Genomic DNA, 12,885 nt, shown 5'->3' on the forward strand with positions numbered 1-12,885 from the left:
TGGAGCGTGTGAGCAGCTTCAAGTTCCTGGGAGTCCACATCTCCGAGGATCTCACCTGGACGACCAACTGCTCCAAGCTGGTCAAGAAGGCTCACCAGCGCCTCTTCTTCTTGAGGACTCTGAGGAAGAACCACCTGTCCTAAGACATCCTGGTGAACTTCTATCGCTGCACCATCGAGAGCATCCTGACCACCTGTATAACAGTCTGGTACGGGAACTGCTCTGCCTCGGACCGGAAGGCGTTGCAGAGGGTCGTGAAAACTGCCCAGCGCATCGCCGGAGCACCACTTCCTGCCATAAAAGACATCTACGGGAAGCGGTGTCTGAAAAGGGCTGGGAAAATCATCAAAGACCCCAGTCACCCATCACATGGACTCTTCACCCTCCTGCCCTCTGGGAGGCGCCACAGGAGCCTCCGGACTAAGACCACCAGGTACCGGAACAGCTTCTTCCCCACAGCTGTCAGACTCCTGAACTCTGCCTCCTGACATCTGACCCACGTTAACTCATGGACTGAACATACACACACCCACAATGGACAACTGTACCCTCAAACACAATAATAACATGGAGTGAACCACCACTCACAACCACTAGCACTTTATATAGCCTCTGTAGAAACTATCTACACCCTCACTTATCTTAACTGCACTACTGTATAGCTCTGTGTAAATAATCATTCTGTACATTCGATAATCTTTAACCCTACAACTGTTTACAACTTGCATAGTTCCCATTTCTGTATAGCTGTATATCTCAGATTCTGTAAAGTTATTTATTTCATATTCTGTATAGTTTTTCATATTTATATCCTGTTCATATCCTGTACATAGCTTGTACTCACTACAGCCTGTACATACTTATAGTTATAGAATATTCACAACATACTTCATACCGTGTACATTATAACATACCATAATAGACCCATTTCTGTAATATACTTACATTTCGTTGCCCTGTACCTGTGCATGTGCAATGACAATAAAGTTGAATTCTATTCTATTCTATTTTTAGTAGACACATTTGAAACTCCCATGTCACTGCTTTCTCCATGTATCACATTGACAAACTAGTATTTCAGCCTTGCCTGCCCACCTGGCAGCATGACATACCCCATCAGCCTGTTAAAGTTATGTCAGTCTCAAAGCCATTTCATTTGCACCATAGAGAGGAACAGCAATCAGCACGTTTCTTATCTCTCATAATAAACAGACATTTAACCAGTTGGTGTAGCATGAAAGAACTTCTTTACACGAGTATGGCAGCTAATACATGTGTCACTGAACACATTAGAAATATAGACACCTATGGATTTAAACGTCAATACGTAAATAGAAATTGTTGGTTAAACACTTGTTTAAACCACATCTAAAGCATGGCTGGACCGAACCAGGTATGAAAGACAAGTCATGCTAAACAGACACTAGTAAAGCTGGCTGTAGGCAGTCACCAGTGACAGTTAATGTAATGAATTCATGTTATTACTGGTTTACCAAAGTCTCTGTGTTTTTACAGTGGAAAATGCTGCTTCAACCAAGTGAGTGTGTGAGGAAGAACATCTTTTAAGTGCTCTGCATGCTGTTTACTATTTTACAAAATGAAAAGATTGCCATGTCATTAAAACAGTGCATTGCTAGCTCCAAGCTAACCCTTTCATGGGTAACGTTGAGCTAGTATCGAGGCTTTCACTTGACAGGATACATGTTAGAGTGAATCTCTAAATTCTACTGCATCATTGTTGCATTTCCTTCTTAACGTATCGAGGACAGTTATTTGTTTAGTGGATTTTTATCCATGTGAAACAATAAAAGACAGATCTGCATCATTTGGTCACAAAACACATCTGTACACATGTAGCATCATGTAAATATCTGCACAAAACTTCTAATTAAGGCACCTCCCGGCTTTTCCTTCAGTACCAATTGAAAACAAAAGCTCACATGTAATGTCCCCATTAATTTTAGAGGTTTTTAAACAGACATTGGATCTATACGTAGCTGCTGAAGTTCTCTTTTCATGTGGGGAAACATCCTTCCAAAACAAATTGATGTCTTAAGGTTGCATGAACCTCCTAAACAGTTTAGTGCAGGCTCCACTGGTTAGTTTGCAGTTTGAAGCTGAATTGCTACAGAGCAGTTGTGACATTCATGGTCAAAGTTGGGTTACATCAATAGTAGCAGACATCAAGTTAAAGTTTTGCTGATTAGATTAACTCAGTGATTTCCACATGTCTAGCAGTCGTGATGACTCATTTATGTATTGCTGAATGCTGTGTGGCAAAATCCAGAAAGAATATCAGCACAGGTCAGCTGATCACAGGCACTTGTCTCCATGCTTCATTACTGATCTTAGGGTTCCCATACTAATCTATGCCAGGCTGGTCAGCTTGGCAAAGCTGAACTGGTGATAATAGCCAGCCAGCCCCAAGAACCACCTCACCTCTTCTTTGGTGTTGGTTTACACCATAACATTATTGTTTTCAATTGTGCTTCAAACACAATGAGAAATAACACAAGGAAAAGGTAATGATCATGCTTTAATTTTGTACTGAGGCTTTTATGCATGCAGGTGCAATAAAGAGAAGAGATGGTATCAAAAACATGCATTCAGTAATTACAAAACATTTCGGTTCATAGAAGTGGTAAGAGAGGTGGTGGGACTGCATCTTTAAGCAAGTACTGTAAATCCAAGACGAGCTAGCTACCAAAGAACTGTCCACTTCTGTCCACTCACTGGTTTCTCCGTTTACGTGAAAAGGGAAAGACCATCTCTGAGTTGAGGAGGGGGGCTTAAGGGTACATCTGACCCCATCTTACAATGCTGTGATTGCAGCCATTCCCCAACTCTCTGTGAATGGGACTCATGGTTATTGATCAGTGGGCTTTGATCACTGATCAAGGACTCATTCCACTTATTGCAAAGAGTCAAACAGGAAGTGGCAGATTCCAAGCCTTTTTATAGGAGTGCAAATTTGGAGCTTACCAGTTATGGAAGAAAGAGGGAAAAAACAACAAAGTTTATCAGAGTTTTTTTTTTAATTGTCTCTTGAATCGTGTTAACAAAATTGTGTATTGGTGTTTTTGTGTAAAAGCCTCAGAAGGGGTAAATAGATGCTAGTGTGCAAAAGTATTTGATATGTAACTTAACTAATAACTGCTTGCATATGTGACGACCCTTTTGGCTTATGTGTGTCTTGTTTGCAGGTGTTGGAGAGGCGGAGTTTGCGTTTACAATCAGTGACACTGGCAACACCTGGGCCAGTGAGCCAAGGCTCCATAAAAAGCCTTAAATAGCTGTGTTGGGCTCATTTTTTTTCGGGGAAAGCCAAACCAAATGCCACCAGGCGTTTGGTTTGGCTTTTTACACCATTACATGCGCCATTTTCCCACCCATGCACTCCCTCACTCTGCTGATGGTACTGACTACACACACCACAGTTTGTGTTTTTTGACAGTAGGTTTTCTTCTGTTTTATTTATTAATAAATAAATAAAGTAGTCTGGAAACCTTCCTAATCATGTCTGGGTTTTTTGTCATGGCCGTGCGGCCCGGTTTGTGACACACAGTTTTTTCTGGGGAGGAGCTTAAGCTTTATACACCTGGGTTGATGCAGGTGAGGGATTGTTCAAGGTGACCCTGTAAGAAGAATGGCCGTCGACCAAGCCTTTGGTTTTTGTTTCAGTTGTTCTTAGGTCCTTTTGAACAGCTTTCAGTAGTGATGGCCAAATTAAGTTTTTCTCGAGCATTGAAGCTTGTATTGAAAAAGGTTCAATACTCTACTTTTAACACAGTCTCTTTGGTGACATCTGCTGGGCAAAAATATGAAAAGCAGCTTGAATTAAACTGCTTCATGATGATTTGACAGCTTCAGTTTAAGATCATGTAATTGTGTGATACCGGGCCATTGTTGTGGTGTCTGTTTGATTAAAAAATCATTTTAATGCATAAACCTTTTTTGTTTAAACATGTGCCATGCTGTGGTCTCCTTTGACTTCTTGACATTTGTAAAAATAACAGACTAAAAAAACCTTTTATATATAACAACGTGCACACTCTCATAGTAGGTTGGGAGTGTGCTTGTGTGGTGAGGTCTCTGCTTCCTCGTGCTTTTGTAATTAACCAGTGGACAGGTACATTGAGATATATTATAACGTATGTCTATAGTGTATTTATGTACGTTTTGGACCTGGGGGCAGAATTGTTTATGAACTAGTAAAATAAAAACATAACATTTAATTTTTTATCAGGAATAGGCAGAGCATCCTCTCTCCCTTCCGACTCCATGATGAATATGAGGCACTGTCATGGTCTGGCAGTCCTCGCCGGTCGACCTGCCCGTTGTGTCCGTGTGTTGTGTTTTGTTTTCTCGACTCCAGTCCTGATTCCCCGTTTTCCTGTTTGTGTGTTTCGGAGAAACCATCATCACTCAGGCCACTCAAAGACAGACTCCACTCAAGCCCTGCACTACTTCCAACCTGTTCTTCTAATGTGTGCCTTACTCCTGCCTGCAGATATTTCTCCTGCTTGTTATTTCTGCACAGTTGGTGTGGAGCACTCAAAATTTCATTGTACATGTACAATGACAATAAAGGGCTATTCTATTCTATTCTATTCTATTCTATTCATTCACTTCACTCATGGCTGACATCTACTGGCAACAGCGTTTGTTGCACAGCCAAATAAAGCTTATAAAATTGTCACTAATGTTGTGAGAATTACCCAAATATCCAACCTGACTCGATTTTATAGGTCTTTGTTGTTGTATGACATAATAAAAACATAATAAATATTGTGACACACTGGTGATGGCTAACCAACTGAACATTGTAGTGATGGACAAGCAGAGGAGGATGGTGGCAGTGATAGATGGAGCTATACCGACTGATATCAGAGCTCTTGAACTTGAAAAGGGCTCACCTGCAGTTTCATCAACACCACCAAGCACAAATTTCTCAGCTCAAAGTCACGTTAAAATTCAAAGTAAACTTTATTGTCATCTCTGCTATATACAGTTCAGTAATTAGAGAGAGGAGACGACGAGGCTCCAGTTCCATTCAGTGCAAAAGAACAACAATAAATATAAGAAGAGTAAGAATAAATATATATACTCTTTGAGACTGAGGTAAGGGGAGTAAATATACACTTTGAAGGAAAAAATGGTTTAGTAACAGTCTAAAATTTACAATTGAGATTTAAAGTGACTTTGAAGTGCTTTAAAATGACAAACGTAGCAGCTTTAGTTTGCAGTATGAGTGATTTAAAGTGACCCTGACTGAAATAAAGTGATCAACATGAGCAAACTGCTAACCTGACCTTCATTGAGATGCAAGAGAAAAGAGTTCTGTTTAATAAATGGTGTTATTCATGTCATTCAACTTAAGAAAGTCCAAAAGGATCTTAAATACAAGATCCAAGAAGGCAAGGAGCGCTTCAGGAGGAAGATGGAAAACCAACTCCAACAGAAAAACGTCAGAGACGTCTGGAGGAACATGAAACAAATCTCTGGACACTTCCAGGACAATGGAGGAGCCGCGGAGTCTTCTGGCCGGGGGTGGGCTAACGTCTTGAATCTGTTTTTTAACAGTTTTGACAATGGCCCACTGATCACCTCTCCCACCCCCCAGGTTCCATTAACCCCCCTCCGTTTGCCGCCGCCCCCTCCCGGTGCAATGCCATTGTCACCTGAGCTCTCCTCTCACCACAACCCTGCTTCACCCCTATCCACACATCTATCCACAACAAAGCGAGCCCCACCCCCCACTCCAGCCCAGCCTCACATCTACTTCACAGCTGATCAGGTGAGAAATCAGCTCAAGAGGACGAAGGCAAGGAAGGCAGCAGGTCCGGATGGAATCTGCTCCAGACTGCTCAGGGACTGTGCAGACCAGCTCTGTCAGGTGGGCCTGTACATCTTCAACCTGAGCCTGAGCCTGGAGAGGGTTCCTGAACTGTGGAAGACTTCCTGTGTGGTTCCGGTGCCAAAAATCGCACACCCCAGGGAGCCCAACCACTTCAGGCCTGTTGCCTTGACTTCTCATCTGATGAAGACCATGGAAAGGCTCATCCTGCACCACCTTCGGCCACTGGTGGGCAGCACGGGGGCACCACAGGGCACGGTTCACCATTTCTGTTCAGCCTTCACACTTCAGACTTCTGTTATAATTCGGACGATTGCCATCTACAGAAGTTCTCAGATGATACAGCCATCATTGGATGCGTATCAGACGGGAATGATCAGGAATACAGGGGGGTCATCAGTGACTTTGTTGGCTGGTGTGAGACCAACGTACTCCAAATCAACGCCGGCAAGACAAAGGAGATGATCATAGACTTCAGGAGGAAGTCACCCCCTACAACACCGGTGAACATCCAAGGGAAAGACACTGAGATAGTGGACTCTTATAAGTACCTGGGTGTTCACCTCAACAAGAAACTGGACTGGACTACAAATACAGACGTCCTGTAGGGCCAGAGTCGACTCCACCTGCTGAGGAGACCGAGGTCCTTCGGAGTCTGCAGGACTCTGTTAAGGACATTCTATGACACTGTGGTAGCATCTGCCCTTTTCTATGCAGTGCCCTGCTGGGGGAGTGGATGCACGGACAGGGACAGGAGCAGGATTGACAAACTGGTGCGGAGGTCTAGCTCCGTGCTGGGATGTCCCCTGGAGTCTGTGGAGGTGGTTGGCGAGAGGAGGATGTTAGTAAAGCTGACATCCATCATGAACAACCCACATCACCCACTGCATGAGTCTGTAAGTGGGCTGAGCAGCTCCTTTAGTCAGAGACTGAAACACCCTCGCTGCAGGAAGGAGCGCTTTTACAGATCATTCATCCCAACAGCAGTTAGACTCTATAACTCCTCAATCACGATGTCATAAGTCACTGGACACTGTGAACATCCACGGTCACCACTTCATGCATAATGGACCTTCCATGACCTTCCAAGCTATATAGTTTATGTCTTCCATATTTCCATATTTCCAACTATATCCATAATCACATACTGTGTATGCTACCATTGTATATAGTGTATTATCTTACTTTTTTTCATTGATTGTACTTAATTGTATTTTTGTATTTCCTTCATATATCTGTACCTGAGCTGAGGTGACGCAAAAATTTCCCCGTTGTGGGATCAATAAAGTCTTATCTTATCTTATCCTATGTAAAGTTAAAACGTATCATACAAAAAGCATTTGACGCATTGTGACTCATTTATGTTAACAAAAGGTGTCCTCCCTCACTAATGCTGCACTTTTGACTGATGAGTTTGTTTTAACTCATAAAAGTGTGTTTCGTTCAAAGAATTCAATGAAATGAAATTTCTTGAAATGCTCTTTCAAGAAATTTCATCTGAACAAAAAAAAATCACCAAAACCTCTCTGAAAAATTTTATCATCCTCTGCTGTTAAGTCAAATGATCATGTCTGTTTTTACTGTCGTGAGGACATTTGAACGCTGCATGTCCAGCATTAAAGAGAAAGGAAGCTCAAGCCACTAAAGCTCTGCCAGTGTGGGCTTCTCCGGCAGCTTCTCCGCTGAATGTGCATGTTGATGCTGAGGAAAAATCAAAAGCTGACGTTGATCCACAGTTTTTGCCATTCATCTTATGCTGGTTTGTTTCGTTGACTGGTGCACTATCTTCAGATGTGTTTCTTGCATGCACAATTACACGCGCACAAGCTCATAAAATGGATGAAATTGTGGATTTGTCTGGATCATTTATGGCTACACTTGATGAAAAAGACTCTTTTGTGTCACCCAGTAATTCTGTAAAAATGATCAGATGTGATGTTTCTGAAGTTATTCCTGCAGACATAAATTTGAATTTGAATGTGAATAGACGTGAAACGTTGATCAAACCACAGCAGAGTGATCCTTCACTGGCGTCTTGTTTTTCTTCTGTTGTAGAGGGATGGATCTAAAGACCCAGTAAGGTATTTAGTTGAAAATGGTGTTCTGTTGAAGTCTTGGTCTCTGGACTTACCTTATTCCAGGAAGGAGGGGGAGGATTCGTAGTGTTGAGTCAGCTAAATTTGTTACAAAGTTGGACCTAATTTCCTTATATGCTACTGGCATATAAGGAAATTGCATGATATAGGCAAGATGGCGCCGGTGTGTGTGGCTGCTCGTCTGTCACTGTCATGTTTGTTCCTGTTTATGTTATTTCTAATTTGTGTCATCCACGAAACAAAGTCTCTGCTGAGGTATGATCGCCAGACACTATTGGACCTCAAACCTGTGGTCCAAAATATTGTGTCCTTTGGAGCTGGTGGGCAGCAACCCCTGCCCCCATTTGCATCGGAAACCCCGGGTTACCTGTACCGGGTTCCCACGCTACCTTCCCGGCGAAAGCGTCCTCGTCGCCGGGGTAAACGAAGCGGTCGCCTGGTGAAGCTAAAGGTTTACCTAAAGAATTATTCTGCTGTTTTCCGACCAGTGCATGGATTCTTGCCAAGGCTGTTTGCGTCTCGGCGTTTTCTGGATCCTGTTGATGCCTGTTTGGTGCCTGTGGTCGGCTTTGATGATGATGCTCCTCGGCCTCGCTGCCCATGCCCTCCCAGGCTAAACCTCCGCTGTCAACATTATCGGAATCTGAGATCGCTGCGGCGGGTTTCTGGACCTCCTGAACCCCGAGCTCCAACTCCAGCTCCCGCTAGGATTGGCCTGGTGAACACCAGATCACTTTTAAACAAAACTTTTATTCTTCGGGACTTCTTCAGTTCCCGTGATCTGGATTTTCTGTGTGTGACTGAGACGTGGCTGAGTGTTGGTGAGTCCAGTGTTCTATCTGAACTTTTACCTGTGGATTGTTGCTATTTTAACTCGCCACGGACGTCAGGCAGAGGTGGAGGCACAGTGACTGTTTACAAAAAGGATTTTAAATGTAAGCAGTGTTTTCTACAGCCTTCGTTCTCCAGCTTTGAACTTACCTCATTTGAGGTGAGTCGTACAAACCCGATTTTCTGCGCTGTCATCTATCGCCCCCCGAAATACAATAAGAACTTCATAAACGACTTTTCTGATTTTTTAGCTGGGATTATGCCCAACTATGATAGTGTTCTTATTGTTGGAGATTTTAATATACATGTATGCTGTCCTGATAAGCCACTGGTAAAGGACTTTTTAAGCCTTATTGACTCTTTTAGCCTGGTACAGTCCGTACGTGGCCCTACACATGAGCACGGACACACACTGGACCTTGTTCTGTCATATGGTGTGCCTGTCACTGACTTGGAGATTTGTGACTGTGCACTCTCAGATCATATGCCTGTGTTATTCAACGTTGGTTTGACATATACCGCAGTTAAACCTGGCGCTGCTACTCGGTGCTGTCGGGTTATTAACCCCGCCACTGCTGCGCAGTTTTCTGCTGCTTTTAATCAGCTCGGCGGGCCTTCTGACTTTGTTTCCTCTGACACAGAAGACCTACATTCCTGGTTTAATTCTTGCTGTCAAAAAATCATGGACTCTGTGGCTCCTTTAAAAACCAGGCAGCTTAAGGCTAAACCTGAGCCTTGGTTTAATGAGAGCAGTCGTGCTGTTAAGAGGGAATGTCGTCGAGCAGAACGGAGGTGGAAAAAGGATAAACTGCATGTATCATTTCAAATTCTCAAAGACTGCTGGCATCGCTACCAGAACACTGTTAAAGAGGCAAAAAGGGAATATTTTGCAAATATTATTTGTTCCAACTGTCATAACCCACGTGTGTTATTTAGGACCATTGACACTGTTCTTAATACTCCTTTGAATGTCTGTTTGGAAGTTTCTCCTGAGATTTGCAATGATTTTCTGAACTTTTTTATTGAAAAGGTTGTCACCATCAGGGCTCTTATCACAGCTCCTGACTCTGACCCCTCTGTCTCTGTCCCTTGCGCTGCTGTTTTCACTCAGTTTGAGCTTGTGACGCTCTCCTCTTTAGAGGATGTGGTTCGCCATATTAAGCCCACAGGTTCCCCTCGGGATCCTGTTCCTCCACAATTCTTTAAAGAAATTTTTCCTAGTATACATGTCCTTGACATTATTAACAGCAGTCTGTCTTCTGGTGTGGTTCCTGCAAATTTCAAACATGCAGTAGTACAGCCACTGCTTAAGAAACCTGGCCTTGATCACACAGTTTTAGCGAACTATAGGCCTATTTCCAAGCTGCCTTTAGTCTCCAAGGTTTTAGAGAAAATTGTTTTTAGTCAACTGAAAGATTTTCTAGATGGTAATGGCATCTTTGAGGTTTTTCAATCAGGTTTTAAAACCCTTCACAGCACAGAATCTGCATTACTAAGGGTTTTTAATGACATCCTTCTGGCATGTGATTCTGGTAACCATGTTGTTCTTGTCTTGCTTGAGCTAACTGCTGCCTTTGACACAGTAGACCACAATATTTTAATTTCTCGATTACATGATGTAGTGGGTATTGGTGGCACTGCACTCAATTGGTTTAGGTCTTATTTGTCAGATAGAACTTTCTCTGTCAGCCTTCTCGGTTACGAATCGTCTTCTGCTCCTCTGTCATGTGGTGTCCCACAGGGCTCAATTTTAGGGCCACTGCTCTTTTCTCTGTATCTACTGCCTCTGGGTTCTATCCTTAGAAGGCATGGGGTCTCATTTCACTGTTATGCCGATGACTGCCAAATTTATTTGACACTAAAACGCAAGGATGCCATCTCCATAAAACCTCTCTTGACATGTCTAGATGACATTAAAGCTTGGTTGGCTCGAAACTTTTTAAATTTTAATAAAAAGAAAACAGAAGTGTTGGTGTTTGGACCCAGTGGTCCCTGTGAGTCCTCCTCTGTTGTTTTAGGATCCCTGGAAGTCTATTTTAAATCTGTTGTTACTGACCTTGGTTTTAAGTTGGACAGTGATTTTAAATTGGACAACCAAATCAGAGCAGTGGTGAAGTCCAGTTTTTATCATTTAAGGTGACTGGCAAGACTAAAATCTTTTCTTTCGAGGCAGCACCTTGAAACAGTGATCCATGCTTTTATTTCTTCCCGCCTGGACTACTGTAACTCACTTTATGTGGGGGTCAGTCAGTCATTGCTCTCACGTCTGCAGCTGGTTCAAAATGCGGCTGCACGACTCCTAACAGGAACTCGAAAAAGAGAGCATATAACCCCCGTGCTGGCCTCTCTGCACTGGCTGCCTGTGTCTTTTAGAGTTAATTTTAAAATTCTTATGTTTGTTTTTAAATGCCTACACAGTCTTGCCCCGCCTTACCTCTCTGAGCTTCTTCATCCCCACATACCCTGTCGGTCTCTCAGGTCAGCTGACCAGCTGCTCCTGGAGGTACCGAGATCCAGGAGGAAGCTCAGAGGGGACAGGGCCTTCTCTATTGTGGCTCCAAAGTTATGGAATAATTTGCCCATGCATGTTAGAGAGGCCCCTTCACTGTCCACTTTTAAATCACGTCTTAAAACCCACTTTTATTCCTTGGCTTTTAACCTCAGTGAGACTTAGTTTCTTTTTTAATGCAGTAGTTATTTAATTAATGATTTCACTCTTCTTTTATTTGTTTTTATTTATATCTCATGTAATTTTATTTTACAGTTCCAATGTACAGCACTTTGTGTCAGCTGTGGTTGTTTTAAAGTGCTTTATAAATAAAGTTGATGATGATGATGATGATGATGACCTTTTAAAGGGTATTGGCAAGTTCTGTTAACACGTTAACGCTTCTGAAATCTCTGCTTTTGTAATTCCGGATCATTTCTTCCAATACACGGTTATGCCTTTCAAGTTGCAAAATGCACCTGCACCATTTCAACGTTTACTGCAAAAGGTTTTGTTTCAAGTGAAAAACTGTGAAGCTTACTTGGATGACATACTCATTTATTTTCTGACATCGTCAGAATATCTGGAGACGCTCTCTGTTGTGCTCAGATGTTTCCACGATGTAACTGTCCCTGAGACAGTTAAAATAAAGTTGTTTATTTCACATGTTTCTGTGATAGATTCATGCTTAATTTAGTTCATTTATTTGTTGGAAAGAATTAAACATGTATTGGATAAGATGATAAAAGTGTAGCATTGATTAAAAAACCTTGGCTAAAGTATGTGGTTACAAAATAATGGTTTGTTACAGATGTAAAGTGCTGTAGAGTTTGTATTAGGTAGAGTTTGTAATGGTCACATGAGCAGAGTTTGGTTGAGAGCACAACCATGGCATTGTGGGTCAGAAGCTACAGATGGGGCTACAGCACAACATGAATGTTATTCTGCGTGTGGTCCAAGAGGCGCACACAGCATGGTTTTCATGTATATCGTAAGGTTGCATACACGTTCTACATTGGTAACAAGAGGACATTTTCAGTAATATCCATTATTTTGCATTTTTTCTGTTCTGCTTGCTCAAAACATGAGACTCTGATAAGATCAAATACATTTATGTTGTAAACCTTATGTTTCTTCAGTTTTCACGGTGTCTGAAGACAATAGAGACTCACAGACCACGTGACTTTTGCACATTGCATTGTGGGTATGAGTGGCAACAAAATCAAAACACTGCATTTCCAGCACCGGTAATCATTAATTCTGCGGTTTTAATCCCTACTTGCATTTTATTTGTCCCAAAAACAGTTCTGTACAAAACGACGGAGAACACGGCAGCTGCGTACGAAGACAGACGTGACGAAGAGGCAAAAGAAAGTACGAGGAACAAATCAAAGGAGTGAAAGGGTCAGACCCACACGAGCATACAGAGTGGAGTAAGGACGTTAGCGTGCTGCCCAACTTTCATCACGCACATATTTATTATTATATGGTCCTAAGTGAGAGTGCACACACTCACAACATGTTTAGTAACTTCAGATCCTGCAACAAGCCCAGGTCCAGTTTACTTTGGTGATTTGGACGATTCCATCTCACAGCTGTTGTTACAGGCCAAC

This window comes from Aulonocara stuartgranti, assembly GCF_965226115.1.
Source record: "Aulonocara stuartgranti genome assembly, chromosome: 23".
In the NCBI taxonomy this organism is placed as follows: domain Eukaryota; kingdom Metazoa; phylum Chordata; class Actinopteri; order Cichliformes; family Cichlidae; genus Aulonocara; species Aulonocara stuartgranti.